Below are 7,575 nucleotides of genomic sequence, written 5' to 3'. Positions count from 1 at the left end.
GTTGTCAAGTCACGATCGCCACGACCCGATGAGACCGCGCCGCCTTAGCTGGGAAGCACAAAGCCCTATCGGCAGACACGTGGCTCATCTCCCGTCAGATCTGGGCCCGCCTCAAAAAGGAAGGGTTTCGCCTGCAAATACCTGGCATAACCCCGCGAGTTGCACGGAACTTGGCTCCCAAAAGACTAATTTCGCCTGGACGATTCACTCGCCACTAAAGGTAAGATTACAAACGAAGCCAATAGAATAACCTCGCTTAAACGGTTAAAACCCACGCCTCAGACGGCTAAGGGTTAGAGCAGAAATCTTAGCATTAAGCCTAAGAGAAACTGTTCAACAACTCATCATACTGAGGGGAATAGTATGGCTAGCCCGATTCAAACGGTGATCGGTAAAGGCACATCAAACCCGTTGATAGCTGAGGATTTGCTAAAAATCCTAAAAGAAACCCAAAGGCACTTGCTCCGCCGAAGTTTTCTTCATTCAAAGTATTCCAGACCCCACGCAAGCCAGTTTCTTCATTCAAAGTATTCCAGACCACACGCGAGCCGGTTTAGGTCTGAAAACTTTGAAGGGGGTCTTGTAGGCGGTAAAAAATACCTCTATAGGCTTACAGGAAATTCGCCTACGAGAAGAGCTCGCACGCTCAGTTCTCTGGCACGGGCCTAAGTCGCGTAGACGTTGATAGAGGGCAAGGATTCAATGGAAGTGGATGACGACGCCTTTATTCTTAGCCCGCGCGATGTTACATTGATTGAAGGCATGCGTAAAACCCCTTCCATCAAAAGAACAGTTCTCTCTAGATCTCGGCATGCTGGGCCATCAATGTGGTCTCCTTTTGTTCCACTTGTTAGTAGAAAAGGACGACCAAATTATCCGGGAAGGAAGGAAGTAATGGATGAGGAGAGAGAACTACTAGATAACTTTTAGAAGGAGAATATGGCCGCGTAAGTATTTTGAATGATTTACTTATTTACTTTTCAACCTGTACTAAGTTTTTTCATTAATACATGTTATGTATTTGTTTCATATGTAGTGAGACATTAGTGTGGTCATCTAGAGATGCGTTGATGACACGTAAAGATGCATTGGAGTTACTTAAAGGAGAGGCAATTAGCTGTGACGTAAGTATCCGTTCTTTTCATGCTTCACACAAATATACATAAACACGCACACATGCACACACATATAGAGTATTTTCTGTACCAGAAATCACATAGAAGCGTATGACTGATATTTGATACAATAACACATCTTATGCCTCCACATGCTTTTGATATTTGATACAATAACACATCTTATGCATCCACAATTCAGTCATATATGCAATGGTTACTAATCTGAGGGCCGCATAACTGATAAACGATCTTCTGCTGCAAGCTGAAATTATGTAAATATTAGTGTTCACGTTAGTATATAACATGAATATTTACAAATTTATTATCTACATTTCAGGTTATAGCCTCCTATGTTGTCTTGTTAAATAGGTTAATGGAGACGCGTGCAAACTATGCGAAAGACATACACATATGTAGTCCATGGGTAACCGTAAGTAGAAATCCAATCCGAGATTATAAGTAATATTCATAAGCTATATTAAATACTTACTCTTAACTTTCTTTATTTTTTTAGAGATGCATCAATGAAAATAATCCGTCAAGTGTGGATCGAATGTTTAAGCCAATAACGACAACTCGATTCCAAGAACTTGATAAGATTATTTTCCCACTCCTAACTTCATTTCATTGGCATATGTTGGTGTTCTTTGTAAAGGAGAAGAGATTTTATCATTATTCTTCCCTCCGTGGTTATATGTCCGATGCTAATGAGTTTAGGGTGAAGCTTATTTCTACCATTCCCGATGCTTGGAACTTAGACATTACTTCGATTCAGGAGGTAGAAAGTGTTGATGTACCTCAACAACGGGGGTTAGTGTATTCGACTTATTCATATGTTCTTTTTTCGTTTGTGCTAACACTCACATAGAGACTACATATTGCGGGCCAAGAGTGTTATATTGATATTGCAAACTTTTGAACTTGCAGAAGCTTGGATTGCGGGGTGTTCTTGATGGCGTACATGTTTAGCCTCATATCCGGTCAACCAATTGCAATTGACCAAAAGGATTGTGCAAGACATAGAGCTCGTATTGTTGCTCTATTTCTATTTGAAGGTATATTTTCTATACGTGTAATGTTCATTGAAACGCTTATATCGAAATCTATTGTTCTTTTGATCCGCTTATATTTTGCTTTCAGGAAATCAACCAACATGATCCTCAAGACCAATTCCCCGGTTGCTACATGCCAATTGTGATATCCAATATTTTTTGTGTACAAATATATTTTGGGAATTGATTTGTAAAGTATTTGTATATATATATATATATATGCCAATGATGCAATCTTGTATATATTCCCCGGTTGTATACAGTTTTTTTGAAAATGCAAGTTTGGAAATGCAATCTTGTATATATAGCTTGTTTGGAAATGCAATCTTGTATATAGTTTGTCAATCTCCTTGATACGCAATGTTGTATATAGTTTGTCCGGATATGCATGCAACGTTTGTCAATCTCTTAAAAACTTTGTAAACTTGAATAGTCAATTCAAAATCATTGGCCAGAATGTTTTATGCACTGGGTTATTTATGACATCCCAAAATATCAGCAAGAACCCAAGTAAAAAGACCAACAAATGGGTCGACTCATAAAATTCACGAGTCGACTCATAAACCATGGGTCGACTCATAATATCATGGGTCGACTCAGCAGAAACAAAACACATATTCCAGCACACTTTGTGAGTCGACTTATGACAGTTATGAGTCGACTCAACCTGATGGGTCGACTCATGACTGTCATGAGTCGACTCAGCAGAAACAAAAAAGGAAGGAAGTAATGGATGAGGAGAGAGAACTACTAGATAACTTTTGGAAGGAGAATATGGCCGCGTAAGTATTTTGAATGATTTACTTATTTACTTTTCAACCTGTACTAAGTTTTTTCATTAATACATGTTATGTATTTGTTTCATATGTAGTGAGACATTAGTGTGGTCATCTAGAGATGCGTTGATGACACGTAAAGATGCATTGGAGTTACTTAAAGGAGAGGCAATTAGCTGTGACGTAAGTATCCGTTCTTTTCATGCTTCACACAAATATACATAAACACGCACACATGCACACACATATAGAGTATTTTCTGTACCAGAAATCACATAGAAGCGTATGACTGATATTTGATACAATAACACATCTTATGCCTCCACAATTCAGTCATATATGCAATGGTTACTAATCTGAGGGCCGCATAACTGATAAACGATCTTCTGCTGCAAGCTGAAATTATGTAAATATTAGTGTTCACGTTAGTATATAACATGAATATTTACAAATTTATTATCTACATTTCAGGTTATAGCCTCCTATGTTGTCTTGTTAAATAGGTTAATGGAGACGCGTGCAAACTATGCGAAAGACATACACATATGTAGTCCATGGGTAACCGTAAGTAGAAATCCAATCCGAGATTATAAGTAATATTCATAAGCTATATTAAATACTTACTCTTAACTTTCTTTATTTTTTTAGAGATGCATCAATGAAAATAATCCGTCAAGTGTGGATCGAATGTTTAAGCCAATAACGACAACTCGATTCCAAGAACTTGATAAGATTATTTTCCCACTCCTAACTTCATTTCATTGGCATATGTTGGTGTTCTTTGTAAAGGAGAAGAGATTTTATCATTATTCTTCCCTCCGTGGTTATATGTCCGATGCTAATGAGTTTAGGGTGAAGCTTATTTCTACCATTCCCGATGCTTGGAACTTAGACATTACTTCGATTCAGGAGGTAGAAAGTGTTGATGTACCTCAACAACGGGGGTTAGTGTATTCGACTTATTCATATGTTCTTTTTTCGTTTGTTTGTGCTAACACTCACATAGAGACTACATATTGCGGGCCAAGAGTGTTATATTGATATTGCAAACTTTTGAACTTGCAGAAGCTTGGATTGCGGGGTGTTCTTGATGGCGTACATGTTTAGCCTCATATCCGGTCAACCAATTGCAATTGACCAAAAGGATTGTGCAAGACATAGAGCTCGTATTGTTGCTCTATTTCTATTTGAAGGTATATTTTCTATAAGTGTAATGTTCATTGAAACGCTTATATCGAAATCTATTGTTCTTTTGATCCGCTTATATTTTGCTTTCAGGAAATCAACCAACATGATCCTCAAGACCAATTCCCCGGTTGCTACATGCCAATTGTGATATCCAATATTTTTTGTGTACAAATATATTTTGGAAATTGATTTGTAAAGTATTTGTATATATATATATGCCAATGATGCATTGGAGTTACATATTGCTCTTGATGGAAGTATTTGTAAAGTATTTGTAAATGCAAAGTTGGAAATGCAAAGTTATATGTTCTGGAATTGCAAAGTGCTGGAAATGCAAAGTTGTATGTCCCTGATTTTTTGGATAGAAATGCATTCTTCTGTGGCAAAATTCTGGATATGCAATGTTGTATATAGTTTGTTTGGAAATGCAAGTTTGGAAATGCAATCTTGTATATATAGCTTGTTTGGAAATGCAATCTTGTATATAGTTTGTCAATCTCCTTGATACGCAATGTTGTATATAGTTTGTCCGGATATGCATGCAACGTTTGTCAATCTCTTAAAAACTTTGTAAACTTGAATAGTCAATTCAAAATCACTGGCCAGAATGTTTTATGCACTGGGTTATTTATGACATCCCAAAATATCAGCAACAACCCAAGTCTGAAGACCAACAAATGGGTCGACTCATTAAATTAAGCTAGTCGACTCATAACACAATGGGTCGACTCATAATATCATGGGTCGACTCAGCAGAAACAAAACTCATATTCCATCACACTTTGTGAGTCGACTTATGACAGTTATGAGTCGACTCAACCTGTTGGGTCGACTCATGACTGCCATGAGTCGACTCAGCAGAAACAAAACACATATTCCAGCACACTTTGTGAGTCGACTTATGATAGTCATGAGTCGACTCAACCTGATGGGTCGACTCATGACTGTCATGAGTCGACTCAGCAGAAACAAAATGTAAACTACGCATCAATTTGTGAGTTGACTCAATACTGATCACGAGTCGACTCTTGTACACAGTTTTCATCTAAGAACCTGTTAAAAAAAATAATTCTCTAAAAAGGTGAAAACATGATAGAGCATATGATCATCATATAAGATATAGGCTCACCATCAAATGTGAAAACACATAAATTCAACAGAGCCAGACTTACTAGTCTATTACATACCAAGTTCAACACATGTTTTCAAACCATGTCCAACATGAAGCAAAACAAGTGCAAGTTAGAATATTACATGCCAAAATAAAAGTTTGCCAACTTATCATAAACCAAAATATCATTTTGTTCAACAGGAATTCAAGAAGAGCTTCAAGCGTTTGACGATCCTGGACCCGAGGAAGGATGGGGTTGCAAAAGGTTTATAACCTCATCAAATCTCGTGTGAATGGAGGCCCTCCTGAAACAGAACAGTTCGTTACGGTAAGGACCCACCAACTCCTAGTGCCGATCTATGATGAAGAGGACGAAGAAGAAGAGATTAAGGAAACACACTCAACCCAAATTGAGTTTGAACCCCGAGATTGGCGTTTCCCCATCATCGATTACGTCTTGCATGGAATCCTACCAGAGGATATGAAGGAAAGAGAGTCAATCCGACGAAGGGCACCAAGATTCTACTATAATACGGAGAATCGAACGCTATACCGCAGGGGGTACGATGGATTGCTGGCACGCTGCTTATCGACTAAAGAAGCTGATGAAGTCCTTAGAGAAGCACATGAAGGAGAGTGTGGTGCACACCAACCCGGTCCCAAACTTTATGATCGCATCAGAAGAATGGGATATTTTTGGCCTTCCATGATGAGTGATGTAATCGCGTATGCCCGAAAGTGTGATGCATGTCAAATACATGCGAATTATATGCACCAACCTCTGGAGCAATTGCCATTAAGCTGGCAGGAATTTTCATCCGATGAAGAGCAGTAACATCAAAGAGAGGTCGGATTTGAATAGGTGTCTCATCGTCAAGATCAACATTGAAGTGTTTAAAGATTTTGGTAAGGAGACCGCCAAAAGGAATGAAAGTGGATGGACCAGAAGCAATGATATCGAATATAACATTTCCCCATTTAACATCAACATTACCCAGAATGGCATAGATTGCCCTAGTGAGATCTTGGGAATAGTGGCTATACCCCCCAGATTTTGGAATCAAGTTATAGGAAATGATACGTCCAACAATGGTAGCCAAATCAGATACATTTTTTGCATGTAATGGGAGGCTTTCGCCAGGAAGAGTCATAAGGGTTTCGACACTGGGATTATCATATGAAACATCATCAAGAAAGGTGTCGCCACGAGGAATGCCAATGATTTCAGCTAGACGGTTAGCTGTGAAACGAATATGGCGATGTTTGACACAAGAATTAATAAAATGTGGTCTATTCTCAGGACAAAATGTCACAAGATTTGCGTAAAATATACGCACAAGTGGGGGATAAAGTTCCTCGGAGTGCTTACTTGAGAGTAGATCGGTGAGTTTAGCAGCTAACTACAGGTCCTTTACGCCGACTGAAGGCTGGATCAATCACATCCAAAGTATTCCAGCCTCTTCTATAAAAGAAACGAGTCTGGAACGCTTTGGAGGGGGTATCTGTAGGCATCGAAAATTGCCTATGGGTCTCCACGAACAGCTCAGTGTTAAAGAACGACAATGAACATCACTATCTGGTTCACAGGAGTTCGACTGATGTCGGTGAACGCTTGAAGTGAACCGACGAACTACGTGAGCTGATAGGATTTCGGAATAACGAAGACACAGGCTAATCGAGAACCCCGCGATGTTTACAAAAGGAACAACACCCTTCGTGTCTCGTTCATTCTATAGATAATCTAACCATTGGAACTGATAGAACTCTTCGTCAGACTTTCAACGCATTTGAAATCACTCAAATCCGAGTTCAAACAAAGAAGTTACAGCGAAAACAGTCAAACGGGCATTGAAAACGTCTCAAAGCTGAACTGAGGCATCTACGGTGTCTCGGCCAAGTCAAGACACCCCAAGGGTGTCTCGGCCAAGCCAAGACACCCCTAGGGTGTCTCAGCGCGAATTTGGGCCCTTTAAGTGGTTTTAACCACTCCGCAACCCCTCATGCCTATAAATACAAGCCTTAGGCCTCTTTTTTTCAGATCTGGAATTCTCGTGCCTCGGCGAAGCCCTGCCGGATTGAAGACTTAAAGTGCACAGATTTCAAGAGAGGAGGAGGAGAGATCGGATCTAGTTCTTCAACGCAAGAGAGTTCTTCGTCAGATGTACATCACCCGTACTCGATCCTTAGTATTATCCCGTTGTGGTAATACTAAGAAGAGCAAATATCTCGCTTTTATCGAGATAGGCGCTACAGTTTTCTCGATCCCTTCGCGGATAGACGAAACTCTGCCCAATTTTTTTAGCAATCAGATCTGATCGACGGTGGTCCAC

General features: G+C 39.5%; 2 long non-coding RNA genes across 2 annotated transcripts; both read left to right on the top strand.

The window, feature by feature from the left end:
- On the top strand, nucleotides 1,900–2,331 carry LOC109844766. The gene is made up of 3 exons (XR_002248109.1): nucleotides 1,900–1,928; nucleotides 2,046–2,173; nucleotides 2,259–2,331. It is a non-coding gene; the product is annotated as an uncharacterized LOC109844766 (long non-coding RNA).
- LOC109843347 lies at nucleotides 3,862–4,363 on the top strand. The gene is made up of 3 exons (XR_002247641.1): nucleotides 3,862–3,890; nucleotides 4,012–4,139; nucleotides 4,225–4,363. It is a non-coding gene; the product is annotated as an uncharacterized LOC109843347 (long non-coding RNA).

Source organism: Asparagus officinalis, chromosome 1 (assembly GCF_001876935.1).
Source record: "Asparagus officinalis chromosome 1, Aspof.V1, whole genome shotgun sequence".
In the NCBI taxonomy this organism is placed as follows: Eukaryota; Viridiplantae; Streptophyta; class Magnoliopsida; order Asparagales; family Asparagaceae; genus Asparagus; species Asparagus officinalis.
Note: the sequence above shows the minus strand (reverse complement) of the source record. Positions and strands in the feature narration are given on the sequence as shown.